This window comes from Dendrobates tinctorius, unplaced genomic scaffold, assembly GCF_039654945.1.
Source record: "Dendrobates tinctorius isolate UK_male_01 unplaced genomic scaffold, ASM3965494v1 ptg000272l, whole genome shotgun sequence".
Lineage (NCBI taxonomy): Eukaryota > Metazoa > Chordata > Amphibia > Anura > Dendrobatidae > Dendrobates > Dendrobates tinctorius.
Window position 1 is genome coordinate 11,930,287 of NW_027361939.1, and position 19,513 is coordinate 11,949,799.

The 19,513-nt window shown below is 42.3% G+C and overlaps 26 non-coding genes across 26 annotated transcripts; 17 read left to right on the forward strand and 9 right to left on the reverse strand.

The window, feature by feature from the left end:
- The first annotated feature begins 165 nt into the window (after positions 1 to 165).
- Positions 166 to 237, forward strand: TRNAE-CUC (transfer RNA glutamic acid (anticodon CUC)). Its single transcript has one exon. It is a non-coding gene; the product is annotated as a tRNA-Glu (tRNA).
- A 965-nt stretch (positions 238 to 1,202) lies between these two features.
- TRNAM-CAU (transfer RNA methionine (anticodon CAU)) lies at positions 1,203 to 1,275 on the reverse strand. The gene has a single exon. It is a non-coding gene; the product is annotated as a tRNA-Met (tRNA).
- Positions 1,276 to 1,363: 88 nt separating this feature from the next.
- Positions 1,364 to 1,435, forward strand: TRNAE-UUC (transfer RNA glutamic acid (anticodon UUC)). The gene has a single exon. It is a non-coding gene; the product is annotated as a tRNA-Glu (tRNA).
- An 897-nt stretch (positions 1,436 to 2,332) lies between these two features.
- Positions 2,333 to 2,404, forward strand: TRNAE-CUC (transfer RNA glutamic acid (anticodon CUC)). The gene has a single exon. It is a non-coding gene; the product is annotated as a tRNA-Glu (tRNA).
- A 965-nt stretch (positions 2,405 to 3,369) lies between these two features.
- On the reverse strand, positions 3,370 to 3,442 carry TRNAM-CAU (transfer RNA methionine (anticodon CAU)). The gene has a single exon. It is a non-coding gene; the product is annotated as a tRNA-Met (tRNA).
- Positions 3,443 to 3,530: 88 nt separating this feature from the next.
- On the forward strand, positions 3,531 to 3,602 carry TRNAE-UUC (transfer RNA glutamic acid (anticodon UUC)). The gene has a single exon. It is a non-coding gene; the product is annotated as a tRNA-Glu (tRNA).
- Positions 3,603 to 4,491: 889 nt separating this feature from the next.
- Positions 4,492 to 4,563, forward strand: TRNAE-CUC (transfer RNA glutamic acid (anticodon CUC)). The gene has a single exon. It is a non-coding gene; the product is annotated as a tRNA-Glu (tRNA).
- Positions 4,564 to 5,528: 965 nt separating this feature from the next.
- Positions 5,529 to 5,601, reverse strand: TRNAM-CAU (transfer RNA methionine (anticodon CAU)). Its single transcript has one exon. It is a non-coding gene; the product is annotated as a tRNA-Met (tRNA).
- Positions 5,602 to 5,689: 88 nt separating this feature from the next.
- On the forward strand, positions 5,690 to 5,761 carry TRNAE-UUC (transfer RNA glutamic acid (anticodon UUC)). Its single transcript has one exon. It is a non-coding gene; the product is annotated as a tRNA-Glu (tRNA).
- A 901-nt stretch (positions 5,762 to 6,662) lies between these two features.
- On the forward strand, positions 6,663 to 6,734 carry TRNAE-CUC (transfer RNA glutamic acid (anticodon CUC)). Its single transcript has one exon. It is a non-coding gene; the product is annotated as a tRNA-Glu (tRNA).
- Positions 6,735 to 7,699: 965 nt separating this feature from the next.
- Positions 7,700 to 7,772, reverse strand: TRNAM-CAU (transfer RNA methionine (anticodon CAU)). Its single transcript has one exon. It is a non-coding gene; the product is annotated as a tRNA-Met (tRNA).
- A 1,031-nt stretch (positions 7,773 to 8,803) lies between these two features.
- On the forward strand, positions 8,804 to 8,875 carry TRNAE-CUC (transfer RNA glutamic acid (anticodon CUC)). Its single transcript has one exon. It is a non-coding gene; the product is annotated as a tRNA-Glu (tRNA).
- Positions 8,876 to 9,840: 965 nt separating this feature from the next.
- On the reverse strand, positions 9,841 to 9,913 carry TRNAM-CAU (transfer RNA methionine (anticodon CAU)). The gene has a single exon. It is a non-coding gene; the product is annotated as a tRNA-Met (tRNA).
- Positions 9,914 to 10,001: 88 nt separating this feature from the next.
- On the forward strand, positions 10,002 to 10,073 carry TRNAE-UUC (transfer RNA glutamic acid (anticodon UUC)). The gene has a single exon. It is a non-coding gene; the product is annotated as a tRNA-Glu (tRNA).
- An 889-nt stretch (positions 10,074 to 10,962) lies between these two features.
- TRNAE-CUC (transfer RNA glutamic acid (anticodon CUC)) lies at positions 10,963 to 11,034 on the forward strand. Its single transcript has one exon. It is a non-coding gene; the product is annotated as a tRNA-Glu (tRNA).
- A 965-nt stretch (positions 11,035 to 11,999) lies between these two features.
- Positions 12,000 to 12,072, reverse strand: TRNAM-CAU (transfer RNA methionine (anticodon CAU)). Its single transcript has one exon. It is a non-coding gene; the product is annotated as a tRNA-Met (tRNA).
- An 88-nt stretch (positions 12,073 to 12,160) lies between these two features.
- On the forward strand, positions 12,161 to 12,232 carry TRNAE-UUC (transfer RNA glutamic acid (anticodon UUC)). Its single transcript has one exon. It is a non-coding gene; the product is annotated as a tRNA-Glu (tRNA).
- An 893-nt stretch (positions 12,233 to 13,125) lies between these two features.
- On the forward strand, positions 13,126 to 13,197 carry TRNAE-CUC (transfer RNA glutamic acid (anticodon CUC)). Its single transcript has one exon. It is a non-coding gene; the product is annotated as a tRNA-Glu (tRNA).
- A 965-nt stretch (positions 13,198 to 14,162) lies between these two features.
- Positions 14,163 to 14,235, reverse strand: TRNAM-CAU (transfer RNA methionine (anticodon CAU)). Its single transcript has one exon. It is a non-coding gene; the product is annotated as a tRNA-Met (tRNA).
- Positions 14,236 to 14,323: 88 nt separating this feature from the next.
- On the forward strand, positions 14,324 to 14,395 carry TRNAE-UUC (transfer RNA glutamic acid (anticodon UUC)). Its single transcript has one exon. It is a non-coding gene; the product is annotated as a tRNA-Glu (tRNA).
- An 897-nt stretch (positions 14,396 to 15,292) lies between these two features.
- On the forward strand, positions 15,293 to 15,364 carry TRNAE-CUC (transfer RNA glutamic acid (anticodon CUC)). The gene has a single exon. It is a non-coding gene; the product is annotated as a tRNA-Glu (tRNA).
- A 965-nt stretch (positions 15,365 to 16,329) lies between these two features.
- On the reverse strand, positions 16,330 to 16,402 carry TRNAM-CAU (transfer RNA methionine (anticodon CAU)). Its single transcript has one exon. It is a non-coding gene; the product is annotated as a tRNA-Met (tRNA).
- An 88-nt stretch (positions 16,403 to 16,490) lies between these two features.
- TRNAE-UUC (transfer RNA glutamic acid (anticodon UUC)) lies at positions 16,491 to 16,562 on the forward strand. Its single transcript has one exon. It is a non-coding gene; the product is annotated as a tRNA-Glu (tRNA).
- An 889-nt stretch (positions 16,563 to 17,451) lies between these two features.
- On the forward strand, positions 17,452 to 17,523 carry TRNAE-CUC (transfer RNA glutamic acid (anticodon CUC)). The gene has a single exon. It is a non-coding gene; the product is annotated as a tRNA-Glu (tRNA).
- A 965-nt stretch (positions 17,524 to 18,488) lies between these two features.
- Positions 18,489 to 18,561, reverse strand: TRNAL-CAG (transfer RNA leucine (anticodon CAG)). The gene has a single exon. It is a non-coding gene; the product is annotated as a tRNA-Leu (tRNA).
- Positions 18,562 to 18,649: 88 nt separating this feature from the next.
- On the forward strand, positions 18,650 to 18,721 carry TRNAE-UUC (transfer RNA glutamic acid (anticodon UUC)). The gene has a single exon. It is a non-coding gene; the product is annotated as a tRNA-Glu (tRNA).
- Positions 18,722 to 19,513: the final 792 nt, after the last annotated feature.

Below are 19,513 nucleotides of genomic sequence, written 5' to 3' on the forward strand. Positions count from 1 at the left end.
AGTACCCCGTCTAAGAATCGAACGTTCATCTTTCAGCTTATGAGACTGATTTGCTTACAACTGTGTTAACGAGGCAAGCTGCGCAAATAGAACTGCAGAAGTTGCTTGTGCCAAGTAGAAAACTTATTTTTTTTCAGATTGTCACTGATAAGACAGCACATCTTTTCCCATATGGTCTAGCGGTTAGGATTCCTGGTTCTCACCCAGGCGGCCCGGGTTCAACTCCCGGTATGGGAATGTACTTTTCTGTACTGCCACCAACATTCAAAGACAAAGGTGTTTTTCAGACAAAAGTATTTCAGGTAGAATTTGCGTTAAGCTGTCGAAAATTCTGAACGCCATCTTTTGGTCCGTTCGTTGTGATGAACTTTGGCACAAGATTTAATTTGGTTTCATAGCTCAAATCAATCTCAACTAGCCCCTTTTACAGCAAACGTGTCAAGAGAATCAACAACCCATGTGTCCTGTCTGTCATTTGGGTTCGCAAATTCTTACTTATCAGAAACATTTTAAATCTGAAAGGGAAAGTTCTAATTTGGTGACAGAATCTCTTCAGAAAAGAGGAGACCGCTTCCCCGTGTGAGGATCGAACTCACGAACTTCAGAATATGAGACTGACGCGCTCGCTACTGACGGGTGTTTTTCAGACAAAAGTATTTCAGGTAGATTTTGCGCTTAGCTGTCAAACAGCTCAAATCACTCTCATCTGCCTCTTTATACAGCAAACGGGTCAAGAGAAACAGCAACCCATGTGTCCCATCTGTCATTTGGGTTCACAAATCCTTACTTATCAGAAACGTGTTAGAACTGAAAGGGAAAGTTCTAAGATTTTGACAAAATCTCTTCGGAAAAGAGGAGCCTGCTGCCCCGTGTGAGGATCGAACTCACGACCTTCAGATTATGAGACTGACGCGGGTGTTTTTCAGACAAAAGCATTTCAGGTAGATTTTGCGCTTAGCTGTCAATCATTCTGAACACCAGCTTTTGGTTACATTCATTGTGACGACCTTTGGCACAAGATTTAATTTTTTTTCATAGCTCAAATCACTCTCATCTGCCTCTTTATACAGCAAACGAGTCAAGAGAACCAGCAACCCATGTGTCATTTGGGTTCACAAATCCTTACTTATCAGAAACATGTTAGAACTGAACGGGAAAGTTCTAAGTTTTTGACAAAATCTCTTCGGAAAAGAGGAGCCCGCTGCCCCGTGTGAGGATCGAACTCACGACCTTCAGATTATGAGACTGACACGCTACCTACTGCGCTAACGAGGCAAGATGCACGTGCCAATCTGCAGACGTTTCTTGTGCAAGCCCCCGAGCTGATTTTTTTCAATAGATACCTCAGTGTGTAGCTATCCTTTCCCATATGGTCTAGCGGTTAGGATTCCTGGTTTTCACCCAGGCGGCCCGGGTTCGACTCCCGGTATGGGAATGCACCTTTTACTGTACTACTGCCAACAATCAAAGACAGAAATGTATTTTCCAGACAATAATATTTCAGGTAGATTTTGTACTTTGCAGTCAAAAATGCTGAACATCAGGGTATTTGTGGCTCTTACTGACCTTTAGCACAAGATTTCATTTTGTTTCATAGCTTAAACCATTCTCAACTACACCTTATTACTCCAAAGCGTCAAGGGACGCAACAATCCATGTGTTCTGTCTGTCACTAAGGCTCCTGTTTCCTTTCGAATCGGAAACGTTTCAGTGAGAAAGTTCTGAGTGGGTGACACAATATCCCAAGAAAAGGGGGGAGAATAGTTCCACGTGTGAGGAAAAAACCTCATGAACTTCAGATTACCAACTGACGTGCTAAGTACCATGCTCATGTGGCAACTTTTTTCTTTTGTGATGTAAAAGCTATTTAATCAAAGCAAAAACTTCTTTTTTTTTTTTTTTTTTTTTTAATTTATCTTGCTGCTTAGTGTATAACTTGTCCCACGTGGAAAAGTGGATAGGACCTAGTATCCCTGGTCGACTGGTTTACTTCCTGCTATGGGAGTGACACTCCTTTGGAACTAGTACACACATTCAAAAGCTGCCCCATGCCTTGTACGTGGAAACAGTTTAGGAACTAAATTGGTTATGTTTTGGTACTGAATCGGAAAAATCTGTGGCCCTGTAGCCAAGATGGAGACAGAATCGATTGAGAAAACGAGGGACCAGTACCCCGTCTAAGAATCGAACGTTCATCTTTCAGCTTATGAGACTGATTTGCTTACAACTGTGTTAACGAGGCAAGCTGCGCAAATAGAACTGCAGAAGTTGCTTGTGCCAAGTAGAAAACTTATTTTTTTTCAGATTGTCACTGATAAGACAGCACATCTTTTCCCATATGGTCTAGCGGTTAGGATTCCTGGTTCTCACCCAGGCGGCCCGGGGTCAACTCCCGGTATGGGAATGTACTTTTCTGTACTGCCACCAACATTCAAAGACAAAGGTGTTTTTCAGACAAAAGTATTTCAGGTAGAATTTGCGTTAAGCTGTCGAAAATTCTGAACGCCATCTTTTGGTCCGTTCGTTGTGATGAACTTTGGCACAAGATTTAATTTGGTTTCATAGCTCAAATCAATCTCAACTAGCCCCTTTTACAGCAAACGTGTCAAGAGAATCAACAACCCATGTGTCCTGTCTGTCATTTGGGTTCGCAAATTCTTACTTATCAGAAACATTTTAAATCTGAAAGGGAAAGTTCTAATTTGGTGACAGAATCTCTTCAGAAAAGAGGAGACCGCTTCCCCGTGTGAGGATCGAACTCACGAACTTCAGAATATGAGACTGACGCGCTCGCTACTGACGGGTGTTTTTCAGACAAAAGTATTTCAGGTAGATTTTGCGCTTAGCTGTCAAACAGCTCAAATCACTCTCATCTGCCTCTTTATACAGCAAACGGGTCAAGAGAAACAGCAACCCATGTGTCCCATCTGTCATTTGGGTTCACAAATCCTTACTTATCAGAAACGTGTTAGAACTGAAAGGGAAAGTTCTAAGTTTTTGACAAAATCTCTTCGGAAAAGAGGAGCCTGCTGCCCCGTGTGAGGATCGAACTCACGACCTTCAGATTATGAGACTGACGCGGGTGTTTTTCAGACAAAAGTATTTCAGGTAGATTTTGCGCTTAGCTGTCAATCATTCTGAACACCAGCTTTTGGTTACATTCATTGTGACGACCTTTGGCACAAGATTTAATTTTTTTTCATAGCTCAAATCACTCTCATCTGCCTCTTTATACAGCAAACGGGTCAAGAGAACCAGCATCCCATGTGTCATTTGGGTTCACAAATCCTTACTTATCAGAAACGTGTTAGAAATGAACGGGAAAGTTCTAAGTTTTTGACAAAATCTCTTCGGAAAAGAGGAGCCCGCTGCCCCGTGTGAGTATCGAACTCACGACCTTCAGATTATGAGACTGACGCGCTACCTACTGCGCTAACGAGGCAAGATGCACGTGCCAATCTGCAGACGTTTCTTGTGCAAGCCCCCGAGCTGATTTTTTTCAATAGATACCTCAGTGTGTAGCTATCCATTCCCATATGGTCTAGCGGTAAGGATTCCTGGTTTTCACCCAGGCGGCCCGGGTTCGACTCCCGGTATGGGAACGCACCTTTTACTGTACTACTGCCAACAATCAAAGACAGAAATGTATTTTCCAGACAATAATATTCCAGGTAGATTTTGTACTTTGCAGTCAAAAATGCTGAACATCAGGGTATTTGTGGCTCTTACTGACCTTTAGCACAAGATTTCATTTTGTTTCATAGCTTAAACCATTCTCAACTACACCTTATTACTCCAAAGCGTCAAGGGACGCAACAATCCATGTGTTCTGTCTGTCACTAAGGCTTCTGTTTCCTTTCGAATCGGAAACGTTTCAGTGAGAAAGTTCTGAGTGGGTGACACAATATCCCAAGAAAAGGGGGGAGAATAGTTCCACGTGTGAGGAAAAAACCTCATGAACTTCAGATTACCAACTGACGTGCTAAGTACCATGCTCATGTGGCAACTTTTTTCTTTTGTGATGTAAAAGCTATTTAATCAAAGCAAAAACTTCTTTTTTTTTTTTTTAATTTATCTTGCTGCTTAGTGTATAACTTGTCCCACGTGGAAAAGTGGATAGGACCTAGTATCCCTGGTCGACTGGTTTACTTCCTGCTATGGGAGTGACACTCCTTTGGAACTAGTACACACATTCAAAAGCTGCCCCATGCCTTGTACGTGGAAACAGTTTAGGAACTAAATTGGTTATGTTTTGGTACTGAATCGGAAAAATCTGTGGCCCTGTAGCCAAGATGGAGACAGAATCGATTGAGAAAACGAGGGACCAGTACCCCGTCTAAGAATCGAACGTTCATCTTTCAGCTTATGAGACTGATTTGCTTACAACTGTGTTAACGAGGCAAGCTGCGCAAATAGAACTGCAGAAGTTGCTTGTGCCAAGTAGAAAACTTATTTTTTTTCAGATTGTCACTGATAAGACAGCACATCTTTTCCCATATGGTCTAGCGGTTAGGATTCCTGGTTCTCACCCAGGCGGCCCGGGTTCAACTCCCGGTATGGGAATGTACTTTTCTGTACTGCCACCAACATTCAAAGACAAAGGTGTTTTTCAGACAAAAGTATTTCAGGTAGAATTTGCGTTAAGCTGTCGAAAATTCTGAACGCCATCTTTTGGTCCGTTCGTTGTGATGAACTTTGGCACAAGATTTAATTTGGTTTCATAGCTCAAATCAATCTCAACTAGCCCCTTTTACAGCAAACGTGTCAAGAGAATCAACAACCCATGTGTCCTGTCTGTCATTTGGGTTCGCAAATTCTTACTTATCAGAAACATTTTAAATCTGAAAGGGAAAGTTCTAATTTGGTGACAGAATCTCTTCAGAAAGGAGGAGACCGCTTCCCCGTGTGAGGATCGAACTCACGAACTTCAGAATATGAGACTGACGCGCTCGCTACTGACGGGTGTTTTTCAGACAAAAGTATTTCAGGTAGATTTTGCGCTTAGCTGTCAAACAGCTCAAATCACTCTCATCTGCCTCTTTATACAGCAAACGGGTCAAGAGAAACAGCAACCCATGTGTCCCATCTGTCATTTGGGTTCACAAATCCTTACTTATCAGAAACGTGTTAGAACTGAAAGGGAAAGTTCTAAGATTTTGACAAAATCTCTTCGGAAAAGAGGAGCCTGCTGCCCCGTGTGAGGATCGAACTCACGACCTTCAGATTATGAGACTGACGCGGGTGTTTTTCAGACAAAAGCATTTCAGGTAGATTTTGCGCTTAGCTGTCAATCATTCTGAACACCAGCTTTTGGTTACATTCATTGTGACGACCTTTGGCACAAGATTTAATTTTTTTTCATAGCTCAAATCACTCTCATCTGCCTCTTTATACAGCAAACGAGTCAAGAGAACCAGCAACCCATGTGTCATTTGGGTTCACAAATCCTTACTTATCAGAAACATGTTAGAACTGAACGGGAAAGTTCTAAGTTTTTGACAAAATCTCTTCGGAAAAGAGGAGCCCGCTGCCCCGTGTGAGGATCGAACTCACGACCTTCAGATTATGAGACTGACACGCTACCTACTGCGCTAACGAGGCAAGATGCACGTGCCAATCTGCAGACGTTTCTTGTGCAAGCCCCCGAGCTGATTTTTTTCAATAGATACCTCAGTGTGTAGCTATCCTTTCCCATATGGTCTAGCGGTTAGGATTCCTGGTTTTCACCCAGGCGGCCCGGGTTCGACTCCCGGTATGGGAACGCACCTTTTACTGTACTACTGCCAACAATCAAAGACAGAAATGTATTTTCCAGACAATAATATTTCAGGTAGATTTTGTACTTTGCAGTCAAAAATGCTGAACATCAGGGTATTTGTGGCTCTTACTGACCTTTAGCACAAGATTTCATTTTGTTTCATAGCTTAAACCATTCTCAACTACACCTTATTACTCCAAAGCGTCAAGGGACGCAACAATCCATGTGTTCTGTCTGTCACTAAGGCTCCTGTTTCCTTTCGAATCGGAAACGTTTCAGTGAGAAAGTTCTGAGTGGGTGACACAATATCCCAAGAAAAGGGGGGAGAATAGTTCCACGTGTGAGGAAAAAACCTCATGAACTTCAGATTACCAACTGACGTGCTAAGTACCATGCTCATGTGGCAACTTTTTTCTTTTGTGATGTAAAAGCTATTTAATCAAAGCAAAAACTTCTTTTTTTTTTTTTTTTTTTTTTTTTTAATTTATCTTGCTGCTTAGTGTATAACTTGTCCCACGTGGAAAAGTGGATAGGACCTAGTATCCCTGGTCGACTGGTTTACTTCCTGCTATGGGAGTGACACTCCTTTGGAACTAGTACACACATTCAAAAGCTGCCCCATGCCTTGTACGTGGAAACAGTTTAGGAACTAAATTGGTTATGTTTTGGTACTGAATCGGAAAAATCTGTGGCCCTGTAGCCAAGATGGAGACAGAATCGATTGAGAAAACGAGGGACCAGTACCCCGTCTAAGAATCGAACGTTCATCTTTCAGCTTATGAGACTGATTTGCTTACAACTGTGTTAACGAGGCAAGCTGCGCAAATAGAACTGCAGAAGTTGCTTGTGCCAAGTAGAAAACTTATTTTTTTTCAGATTGTCACTGATAAGACAGCACATCTTTTCCCATATGGTCTAGCGGTTAGGATTCCTGGTTCTCACCCAGGCGGCCCGGGGTCAACTCCCGGTATGGGAATGTACTTTTCTGTACTGCCACCAACATTCAAAGACAAAGGTGTTTTTCAGACAAAAGTATTTCAGGTAGAATTTGCGTTAAGCTGTCGAAAATTCTGAACGCCATCTTTTGGTCCGTTCGTTGTGATGAACTTTGGCACAAGATTTAATTTGGTTTCATAGCTCAAATCAATCTCAACTAGCCCCTTTTACAGCAAACGTGTCAAGAGAATCAACAACCCATGTGTCCTGTCTGTCATTTGGGTTCGCAAATTCTTACTTATCAGAAACATTTTAAATCTGAAAGGGAAAGTTCTAATTTGGTGACAGAATCTCTTCAGAAAAGAGGAGACCGCTTCCCCGTGTGAGGATCGAACTCACGAACTTCAGAATATGAGACTGACGCGCTCGCTACTGACGGGTGTTTTTCAGACAAAAGTATTTCAGGTAGATTTTGCGCTTAGCTGTCAAACAGCTCAAATCACTCTCATCTGCCTCTTTATACAGCAAACGGGTCAAGAGAAACAGCAACCCATGTGTCCCATCTGTCATTTGGGTTCACAAATCCTTACTTATCAGAAACGTGTTAGAACTGAAAGGGAAAGTTCTAAGTTTTTGACAAAATCTCTTCGGAAAAGAGGAGCCTGCTGCCCCGTGTGAGGATCGAACTCACGACCTTCAGATTATGAGACTGACGCGGGTGTTTTTCAGACAAAAGTATTTCAGGTAGATTTTGCGCTTAGCTGTCAATCATTCTGAACACCAGCTTTTGGTTACATTCATTGTGACGACCTTTGGCACAAGATTTAATTTTTTTTCATAGCTCAAATCACTCTCATCTGCCTCTTTATACAGCAAACGGGTCAAGAGAACCAGCATCCCATGTGTCATTTGGGTTCACAAATCCTTACTTATCAGAAACGTGTTAGAAATGAACGGGAAAGTTCTAAGTTTTTGACAAAATCTCTTCGGAAAAGAGGAGCCCGCTGCCCCGTGTGAGTATCGAACTCACGACCTTCAGATTATGAGCCTGACGCGCTACCTACTGCGCTAACGAGGCAAGATGCACGTGCCAATCTGCAGACGTTTCTTGTGCAAGCCCCCGAGCTGATTTTTTTCAATAGATACCTCAGTGTGTAGCTATCCATTCCCATATGGTCTAGCGGTAAGGATTCCTGGTTTTCACCCAGGCGGCCCGGGTTCGACTCTTTTACTGTACTACTGCCAACAATCAAAGACAGAAATGTATTTTCCAGACAATAATATTCCAGGTAGATTTTGTACTTTGCAGTCAAAAATGCTGAACATCAGGGTATTTGTGGCTCTTACTGACCTTTAGCACAAGATTTCATTTTGTTTCATAGCTTAAACCATTCTCAACTACACCTTATTACTCCAAAGCGTCAAGGGACGCAACAATCCATGTGTTCTGTCTGTCACTAAGGCTTCTGTTTCCTTTCGAATCGGAAACGTTTCAGTGAGAAAGTTCTGAGTGGGTGACACAATATCCCAAGAAAAGGGGGGAGAATAGTTCCACGTGTGAGGAAAAAACCTCATGAACTTCAGATTACCAACTGACGTGCTAAGTACCATGCTCATGTGGCAACTTTTTTCTTTTGTGATGTAAAAGCTATTTAATCAAAGCAAAAACTTCTTTTTTTTTTTTTTAATTTATCTTGCTGCTTAGTGTATAACTTGTCCCACGTGGAAAAGTGGATAGGACCTAGTATCCCTGGTCGACTGGTTTACTTCCTGCTATGGGAGTGACACTCCTTTGGAACTAGTACACACATTCAAAAGCTGCCCCATGCCTTGTACGTGGAAACAGTTTAGGAACTAAATTGGTTATGTTTTGGTACTGAATCGGAAAAATCTGTGGCCCTGTAGCCAAGATGGAGACAGAATCGATTGAGAAAACGAGGGACCAGTACCCCGTCTAAGAATCGAACGTTCATCTTTCAGCTTATGAGACTGATTTGCTTACAACTGTGTTAACGAGGCAAGCTGCGCAAATAGAACTGCAGAAGTTGCTTGTGCCAAGTAGAAAACTTATTTTTTTTCAGATTGTCACTGATAAGACAGCACATCTTTTCCCATATGGTCTAGCGGTTAGGATTCCTGGTTCTCACCCAGGCGGCCCGGGTTCAACTCCCGGTATGGGAATGTACTTTTCTGTACTGCCACCAACATTCAAAGACAAAGGTGTTTTTCAGACAAAAGTATTTCAGGTAGAATTTGCGTTAAGCTGTTGAAAATTCTGAACGCCATCTTTTGGTCCGTTCGTTGTGATGAACTTTGGCACAAGATTTAATTTGGTTTCATAGCTCAAATCAATCTCAACTAGCCCCTTTTACAGCAAACGTGTCAAGAGAATCAACAACCCATGTGTCCTGTCTGTCATTTGGGTTCGCAAATTCTTACTTATCAGAAACATTTTAAATCTGAAAGGGAAAGTTCTAATTTGGTGACAGAATCTCTTCAGAAAAGAGGAGACCGCTTCCCCGTGTGAGGATCGAACTCACGAACTTCAGAATATGAGACTGACGCGCTCGCTACTGACGGGTGTTTTTCAGACAAAAGTATTTCAGGTAGATTTTGCGCTTAGCTGTCAAACAGCTCAAATCACTCTCATCTGCCTCTTTATACAGCAAACGGGTCAAGAGAAACAGCAACCCATGTGTCCCATCTGTCATTTGGGTTCACAAATCCTTACTTATCAGAAACGTGTTAGAACTGAAAGGGAAAGTTCTAAGATTTTGACAAAATCTCTTCGGAAAAGAGGAGCCTGCTGCCCCGTGTGAGGATCGAACTCACGACCTTCAGATTATGAGACTGACGCGGGTGTTTTTCAGACAAAAGCATTTCAGGTAGATTTTGCGCTTAGCTGTCAATCATTCTGAACACCAGCTTTTGGTTACATTCATTGTGACGACCTTTGGCACAAGATTTAATTTTTTTTCATAGCTCAAATCACTCTCATCTGCCTCTTTATACAGCAAACGAGTCAAGAGAACCAGCAACCCATGTGTCATTTGGGTTCACAAATCCTTACTTATCAGAAACATGTTAGAACTGAACGGGAAAGTTCTAAGTTTTTGACAAAATCTCTTCGGAAAAGAGGAGCCCGCTGCCCCGTGTGAGGATCGAACTCACGACCTTCAGATTATGAGACTGACACGCTACCTACTGCGCTAACGAGGCAAGATGCACGTGCCAATCTGCAGACGTTTCTTGTGCAAGCCCCCGAGCTGATTTTTTTCAATAGATACCTCAGTGTGTAGCTATCCTTTCCCATATGGTCTAGCGGTTAGGATTCCTGGTTTTCACCCAGGCGGCCCGGGTTCGACTCCCGGTATGGGAACGCACCTTTTACTGTACTACTGCCAACAATCAAAGACAGAAATGTATTTTCCAGACAATAATATTTCAGGTAGATTTTGTACTTTGCAGTCAAAAATGCTGAACATCAGGGTATTTGTGGCTCTTACTGACCTTTAGCACAAGATTTCATTTTGTTTCATAGCTTAAACCATTCTCAACTACACCTTATTACTCCAAAGCGTCAAGGGACGCAACAATCCATGTGTTCTGTCTGTCACTAAGGCTCCTGTTTCCTTTCGAATCGGAAACGTTTCAGTGAGAAAGTTCTGAGTGGGTGACACAATATCCCAAGAAAAGGGGGGAGAATAGTTCCACGTGTGAGGAAAAAACCTCATGAACTTCAGATTACCAACTGACGTGCTAAGTACCATGCTCATGTGGCAACTTTTTTCTTTTGTGATGTAAAAGCTATTTAATCAAAGCAAAAACTTCTTTTTTTTTTTTTTAATTTATCTTGCTGCTTAGTGTATAACTTGTCCCACGTGGAAAAGTGGATAGGACCTAGTATCCCTGGTCGACTGGTTTACTTCCTGCTATGGGAGTGACACTCCTTTGGAACTAGTACACACATTCAAAAGCTGCCCCGTGCCTTGTACGTGGAAACAGTTTAGGAACTAAATTGGTTATGTTTTGGTACTGAATCGGAAAAATCTGTGGCCCTGTAGCCAAGATGGAGACAGAATCGATTGAGAAAACGAGGGACCAGTACCCCGTCTAAGAATCGAACGTTCATCTTTCAGCTTATGAGACTGATTTGCTTACAACTGTGTTAACGAGGCAAGCTGCGCAAATAGAACTGCAGAAGTTGCTTGTGCCAAGTAGAAAACTTATTTTTTTTCAGATTGTCACTGATAAGACAGCACATCTTTTCCCATATGGTCTAGCGGTTAGGATTCCTGGTTCTCACCCAGGCGGCCCGGGTTCAACTCCCGGTATGGGAATGTACTTTTCTGTACTGCCACCAACATTCAAAGACAAAGGTGTTTTTCAGACAAAAGTATTTCAGGTAGAATTTGCGTTAAGCTGTCGAAAATTCTGAACGCCATCTTTTGGTCCGTTCGTTGTGATGAACTTTGGCACAAGATTTAATTTGGTTTCATAGCTCAAATCAATCTCAACTAGCCCCTTTTACAGCAAACGTGTCAAGAGAATCAACAACCCATGTGTCCTGTCTGTCATTTGGGTTCGCAAATTCTTACTTATCAGAAACATTTTAAATCTGAAAGGGAAAGTTCTAATTTGGTGACAGAATCTCTTCAGAAAAGAGGAGACCGCTTCCCCGTGTGAGGATCGAACTCACGAACTTCAGAATATGAGACTGACGCGCTCGCTACTGACGGGTGTTTTTCAGACAAAAGTATTTCAGGTAGATTTTGCGCTTAGCTGTCAAACAGCTCAAATCACTCTCATCTGCCTCTTTATACAGCAAACGGGTCAAGAGAAACAGCAACCCATGTGTCCCATCTGTCATTTGGGTTCACAAATCCTTACTTATCAGAAACGTGTTAGAACTGAAAGGGAAAGTTCTAAGTTTTTGACAAAATCTCTTCGGAAAAGAGGAGCCTGCTGCCCCGTGTGAGGATCGAACTCACGACCTTCAGATTATGAGACTGACGCGGGTGTTTTTCAGACAAAAGTATTTCAGGTAGATTTTGCGCTTAGCTGTCAATCATTCTGAACACCAGCTTTTGGTTACATTCATTGTGACGACCTTTGGCACAAGATTTAATTTTTTTTCATAGCTCAAATCACTCTCATCTGCCTCTTTATACAGCAAACGGGTCAAGAGAACCAGCATCCCATGTGTCATTTGGGTTCACAAATCCTTACTTATCAGAAACGTGTTAGAAATGAACGGGAAAGTTCTAAGTTTTTGACAAAATCTCTTCGGAAAAGAGGAGCCCGCTGCCCCGTGTGAGTATCGAACTCACGACTTTCAGATTATGAGACTGACGCGCTACCTACTGCGCTAACGAGGCAAGATGCACGTGCCAATCTGCAGACGTTTCTTGTGCAAGCCCCCGAGCTGATTTTTTTCAATAGATACCTCAGTGTGTAGCTATCCATTCCCATATGGTCTAGCGGTAAGGATTCCTGGTTTTCACCCAGGCGGCCCGGGTTCGACTCCCGGTATGGGAACGCACCTTTTACTGTACTACTGCCAACAATCAAAGACAGAAATGTATTTTCCAGACAATAATATTCCAGGTAGATTTTGTACTTTGCAGTCAAAAATGCTGAACATCAGGGTATTTGTGGCTCTTACTGACCTTTAGCACAAGATTTCATTTTGTTTCATAGCTTAAACCATTCTCAACTACACCTTATTACTCCAAAGCGTCAAGGGACGCAACAATCCATGTGTTCTGTCTGTCACTAAGGCTTCTGTTTCCTTTCGAATCGGAAACGTTTCAGTGAGAAAGTTCTGAGTGGGTGACACAATATCCCAAGAAAAGGGGGGAGAATAGTTCCACGTGTGAGGAAAAAACCTCATGAACTTCAGATTACCAACTGACGTGCTAAGTACCATGCTCATGTGGCAACTTTTTTCTTTTGTGATGTAAAAGCTATTTAATCAAAGCAAAAACTTCTTTTTTTTTTTTTTAATTTATCTTGCTGCTTAGTGTATAACTTGTCCCACGTGGAAAAGTGGATAGGACCTAGTATCCCTGGTCGACTGGTTTACTTCCTGCTATGGGAGTGACACTCCTTTGGAACTAGTACACACATTCAAAAGTGGGACAGCTTTTGCCTTGTACGTGGAAACAGTTTAGGAACTAAATTGGTTATGTTTTGGTACTGAATCGGAAAAATCTGTGGCCCTGTAGCCAAGATGGAGACAGAATCGATTGAGAAAACGAGGGACCAGTACCCCGTCTAAGAATCGAACGTTCATCTTTCAGCTTATGAGACTGATTTGCTTACAACTGTGTTAACGAGGCAAGCTGCGCAAATAGAACTGCAGAAGTTGCTTGTGCCAAGTAGAAAACTTATTTTTTTTCAGATTGTCACTGATAAGACAGCACATCTTTTCCCATATGGTCTAGCGGTTAGGATTCCTGGTTCTCACCCAGGCGGCCCGGGTTCAACTCCCGGTATGGGAATGTACTTTTCTGTACTGCCACCAACATTAAAAGACAAAGGTGTTTTTCAGACAAAAGTATTTCAGGTAGAATTTGCGTTAAGCTGTCGAAAATTCTGAACGCCATCTTTTGGTCCGTTCGTTGTGATGAACTTTGGCACAAGATTTAATTTGGTTTCATAGCTCAAATCAATCTCAACTAGCCCCTTTTACAGCAAACGTGTCAAGAGAATCAACAACCCATGTGTCCTGTCTGTCATTTGGGTTCGCAAATTCTTACTTATCAGAAACATTTTAAATCTGAAAGGGAAAGTTCTAATTTGGTGACAGAATCTCTTCAGAAAAGAGGAGACCGCTTCCCCGTGTGAGGATCGAACTCACGAACTTCAGAATATGAGACTGACGCGCTCGCTACTGACGGGTGTTTTTCAGACAAAAGTATTTCAGGTAGATTTTGCGCTTAGCTGTCAAACAGCTCAAATCACTCTCATCTGCCTCTTTATACAGCAAACGGGTCAAGAGAAACAGCAACCCATGTGTCCCATCTGTCATTTGGGTTCACAAATCCTTACTTATCAGAAACGTGTTAGAACTGAAAGGGAAAGTTCTAAGATTTTGACAAAATCTCTTCGGAAAAGAGGAGCCTGCTGCCCCGTGTGAGGATCGAACTCACGACCTTCAGATTATGAGACTGACGCGGGTGTTTTTCAGACAAAAGCATTTCAGGTAGATTTTGCGCTTAGCTGTCAATCATTCTGAACACCAGCTTTTGGTTACATTCATTGTGACGACCTTTGGCACAAGATTTAATTTTTTTTCATAGCTCAAATCACTCTCATCTGCCTCTTTATACAGCAAATGAGTCAAGAGAACCAGCAACCCATGTGTCATTTGGGTTCACAAATCCTTACTTATCAGAAACATGTTAGAACTGAACGGGAAAGTTCTAAGTTTTTGACAAAATCTCTTCGGAAAAGAGGAGCCCGCTGCCCCGTGTGAGGATCGAACTCACGACCTTCAGATTATGAGACTGACACGCTACCTACTGCGCTAACGAGGCAAGATGCACGTGCCAATCTGCAGACGTTTCTTGTGCAAGCCCCCGAGCTGATTTTTTTCAATAGATACCTCAGTGTGTAGCTATCCTTTCCCATATGGTCTAGCGGTTAGGATTCCTGGTTTTCACCCAGGCGGCCCGGGTTCGACTCCCGGTATGGGAACGCACCTTTTACTGTACTACTGCCAACAATCAAAGACAGAAATGTATTTTCCAGACAATAATATTTCAGGTAGATTTTGTACTTTGCAGTCAAAAATGCTGAACATCAGGGTATTTGTGGCTCTTACTGACCTTTAGCACAAGATTTCATTTTGTTTCATAGCTTAAACCATTCTCAACTACACCTTATTACTCCAAAGCGTCAAGGGACGCAACAATCCATGTGTTCTGTCTGTCACTAAGGCTCCTGTTTCCTTTCGAATCGGAAACGTTTCAGTGAGAAAGTTCTGAGTGGGTGACACAATATCCCAAGAAAAGGGGGGAGAATAGTTCCACGTGTGAGGAAAAAACCTCATGAACTTCAGATTACCAACTGACGTGCTAAGTACCATGCTCATGTGGCAACTTTTTTCTTTTGTGATGTAAAAGCTATTTAATCAAAGCAAAAACTTCTTTTTTTTTTTTTTTTTTTTTTAATTTATCTTGCTGCTTAGTGTATAACTTGTCCCACGTGGAAAAGTGGATAGGACCTAGTATCCCTGGTCGACTGGTTTACTTCCTGCTATGGGAGTGACACTCCTTTGGAACTAGTACACACATTCAAAAGCTGCCCCATGCCTTGTACGTGGAAACAGTTTAGGAACTAAATTGGTTATGTTTTGGTACTGAATCGGAAAAATCTGTGGCCCTGTAGCCAAGATGGAGACAGAATCGATTGAGAAAACGAGGGACCAGTACCCCGTCTAAGAATCGAACGTTCATCTTTCAGCTTATGAGACTGATTTGCTTACAACTGTGTTAACGAGGCAAGCTGCGCAAATAGAACTGCAGAAGTTGCTTGTGCCAAGTAGAAAACTTATTTTTTTTCAGATTGTCACTGATAAGACAGCACATCTTTTCCCATATGGTCTAGCGGTTAGGATTCCTGGTTCTCACCCAGGCGGCCCGGGGTCAACTCCCGGTATGGGAATGTACTTTTCTGTACTGCCACCAACATTCAAAGACAAAGGTGTTTTTCAGACAAAAGTATTTCAGGTAGAATTTGCGTTAAGCTGTCGAAAATTCTGAACGCCATCTTTTGGTCCGTTCGTTGTGATGAACTTTGGCACAAGATTTAATTTGGTTTCATAGCTCAAATCAATCTCAACTAGCCCCTTTTACAGCAAACGTGTCAAGAGAATCAACAACCCATGTGTCCTGTCTGTCATTTGGGTTCGCAAATTCTTACTTATCAGAAACATTTTAAATCTGAAAGGGAAAGTTCTAATTTGGTGACAGAATCTCTTCAGAAAAGAGGAGACCGCTTCCCCGTGTGAGGATCGAACTCACGAACTTCAGAATATGAGACTGACGCGCTCGCTACTGACGGGTGTTTTTCAGACAAAAGTATTTCAGGTAGATTTTGCGCTTAGCTGTCAAACAGCTCAAATCACTCTCATCTGCCTCTTTATACAGCAAACGGGTCAAGAGAAACAGCAACCCATGTGTCCCATCTGTCATTTGGGTTCACAAATCCTTACTTATCAGAAACGTGTTAGAACTGAAAGGGAAAGTTCTAAGTTTTTGACAAAATCTCTTCGGAAAAGAGGAGCCTGCTGCCCCGTGTGAGGATCGAACTCACGACCTTCAGATTATGAGACTGACGCGGGTGTTTTTCAGACAAAAGTATTTCAGGTAGATTTTGCGCTTAGCTGTCAATCATTCTGAACACCAGCTTTTGGTTACATTCATTGTGACGACCTTTGGCACAAGATTTAATTTTTTTTCATAGCTCAAATCACTCTCATCTGCCTCTTTATACAGCAAACGGGTCAAGAGAACCAGCATCCCATGTGTCATTTGGGTTCACAAATCCTTACTTATCAGAAACGTGTTAGAAATGAACGGGAAAGTTCTAAGTTTTTGACAAAATCTCTTCGGAAAAGAGGAGCCCGCTGCCCCGTGTGAGTATCGAACTCACGACCTTCAGATTATGAGACTGACGCGCTACCTACTGCGCTAACGAGGCAAGATGCACGTGCCAATCTGCAGACGTTTCTTGTGCAAGCCCCCGAGCTGATTTTTTTCAATAGATACCTCAGTGTGTAGCTATCCATTCCCATATGGTCTAGCGGTAAGGATTCCTGGTTTTCACCCAGGCGGCCCGGGTTCGACTCCCGGTATGGGAACGCACCTTTTACTGTACTACTGCCAACAATCAAAGACAGAAATGTATTTTCCAGACAATAATATTCCAGGTAGATTTTGTACTTTGCAGTCAAAAATGCTGAACATCAGGGTATTTGTGGCTCTTACTGACCTTTAGCACAAGATTTCATTTTGTTTCATAGCTTAAACCATTCTCAACTACACCTTATTACTCCAAAGCGTCAAGGGACGCAACAATCCATGTGTTCTGTCTGTCACTAAGGCTTCTGTTTCCTTTCGAATCGGAAACGTTTCAGTGAGAAAGTTCTGAGTGGGTGACACAATATCCCAAGAAAAGGGGGGAGAATAGTTCCACGTGTGAGGAAAAAACCTCATGAACTTCAGATTACCAACTGACGTGCTAAGTACCATGCTCATGTGGCAACTTTTTTCTTTTGTGATGTAAAAGCTATTTAATCAAAGCAAAAACTTCTTTTTTTTTTTTTTAATTTATCTTGCTGCTTAGTGTATAACTTGTCCCACGTGGAAAAGTGGATAGGACCTAGTATCCCTGGTCGACTGGTTTACTTCCTGCTATGGGAGTGACACTCCTTTGGAACTAGTACACACATTCAAAAGCTGCCCCATGCCTTGTACGTGGAAACAGTTTAGGAACTAAATTGGTTATGTTTTGGTACTGAATCGGAAAAATCTGTGGCCCTGTAGCCAAGATGGAGACAGAATCGATTGAGAAAACGAGGGACCAGTACCCCGTCTAAGAATCGAACGTTCATCTTTCAGCTTATGAGACTGATTTGCTTACAACTGTGTTAACGAGGCAAGCTGCGCAAATAGAACTGCAGAAGTTGCTTGTGCCAAGTAGAAAACTTATTTTTTTTCAGATTGTCACTGATAAGACAGCACATCTTTTCCCATATGGTCTAGCGGTTAGGATTCCTGGTTCTCACCCAGGCGGCCCGGGTTCAACTCCCGGTATGGGAATGTACTTTTCTGTACTGCCACCAACATTCAAAGACAAAGGTGTTTTTCAGACAAAAGTATTTCAGGTAGAATTTGCGTTAAGCTGTCGAAAATTCTGAACGCCATCTTTTGGTCCGTTCGTTGTGATGAACTTTGGCACAAGATTTAATTTGGTTTCATAGCTCAAATCAATCTCAACTAGCCCCTTTTACAGCAAACGTGTCAAGAGAATCAACAACCCATGTGTCCTGTCTGTCATTTGGGTTCGCAAATTCTTACTTATCAGAAACATTTTAAATCTGAAAGGGAAAGTTCTAATTTGGTGACAGAATCTCTTCAGAAAAGAGGAGACCGCTTCCCCGTGTGAGGATCGAACTCACGAACTTCAGAATATGAGACTGACGCGCTCGCTACTGACGGGTGTTTTTCAGACAAAAGTATTTCAGGTAGATTTTGCGCTTAGCTGTCAAACAGCTCAAATCACTCTCATCTGCCTCTTTATACAGCAAACGGGTCAAGAGAAACAGCAACCCATGTGTCCCATCTGTCATTTGGGTTCACAAATCCTTACTTATCAGAAACGTGTTAGAACTGAAAGGGAAAGTTCTAAGATTTTGACAAAATCTCTTCGGAAAAGAGGAGCCTGCTGCCCCGTGTGAGGATCGAACTCACGACCTTCAGATTATGAGACTGACGCGGGTGTTTTTCAGACAAAAGCATTTCAGGTAGATTTTGCGCTTAGCTGTCAATCATTCTGAACACCAGCTTTTGGTTACATTCATTGTGACGACCTTTGGCACAAGATTTAATTTTTTTTCATAGCTCAAATCACTCTCATCTGCCTCTTTATACAGCAAACGAGTCAAGAGAACCAGCAACCCATGTGTCATTTGGGTTCACAAATCCTTACTTATCAGAAACATGTTAGAACTGAACGGGAAAGTTCTAAGTTTTTGACAAAATCTCTTCGGAAAAGAGGAGCCCGCTGCCCCGTGTGAGGATCGAACTCACGACCTTCAGATTCTGAGACTGACACGCTACCTACTGCGCTAACGAGGCAAGATGCACGTGCCAATCTGCAGACGTTTCTTGTGCAAGCCCCCGAGCTGATTTTTTTCAATAGATACCTCAGTGTGTAGCTATCCTTTCCCATATGGTCTAGCGGTTAGGATTCCTGGTTTTCACCCAGGCGGCCCGGGTTTGACTCCCGTTATGGGAACGCACCTTTTACTGTACTACTGCCAACAATCAAAGACAGAAATGTATTTTCCAGACAATAATATTTCAGGTAGATTTTGTACTTTGCAGTCAAAAATGCTGAACATCAGGGTATTTGTGGCTCTTACTGACCTTTAGCACAAGATTTCATTTTGTTTCATAGCTTAAACCATTCTCAACTACACCTTATTACTCCAAAGCGTCAAGGGACGCAACAATCCATGTGTTCTGTCTGTCACTAAGGCTCCTGTTTCCTTTCGAATCGGAAACGTTTCAGTGAGAAAGTTCTGAGTGGGTGACACAATATCCCAAGAAAAGGGGGGAGAATAGTTCCACGTGTGAGGAAAAAACCTCATGAACTTCAGATTACCAACTGACGTGCTAAGTACCATGCTCATGTGGCAACTTTTTTCTTTTGTGATGTAAAAGCTATTTAATCAAAGCAAAAACTTCTTTTTTTTTTTTTTTTTTTTTTTTTAATTTATCTTGCTGCTTAGTGTATAACTTGTCCCACGTGGAAAAGTGGATAGGACCTAGTATCCCTGGTCGACTGGTTTACTTCCTGCTATGGGAGTGACACTCCTTTGGAACTAGTACACACATTCAAAAGCTGCCCCATGCCTTGTACGTGGAAACAGTTTAGGAACTAAATTGGTTATGTTTTGGTACTGAATCGGAAAAATCTGTGGCCCTGTAGCCAAGATGGAGACAGAATCGATTGAGAAAACGAGGGACCAGTACCCCGTCTAAGAATCGAACGTTCATCTTTCAGCTTATGAGACTGATTTGCTTA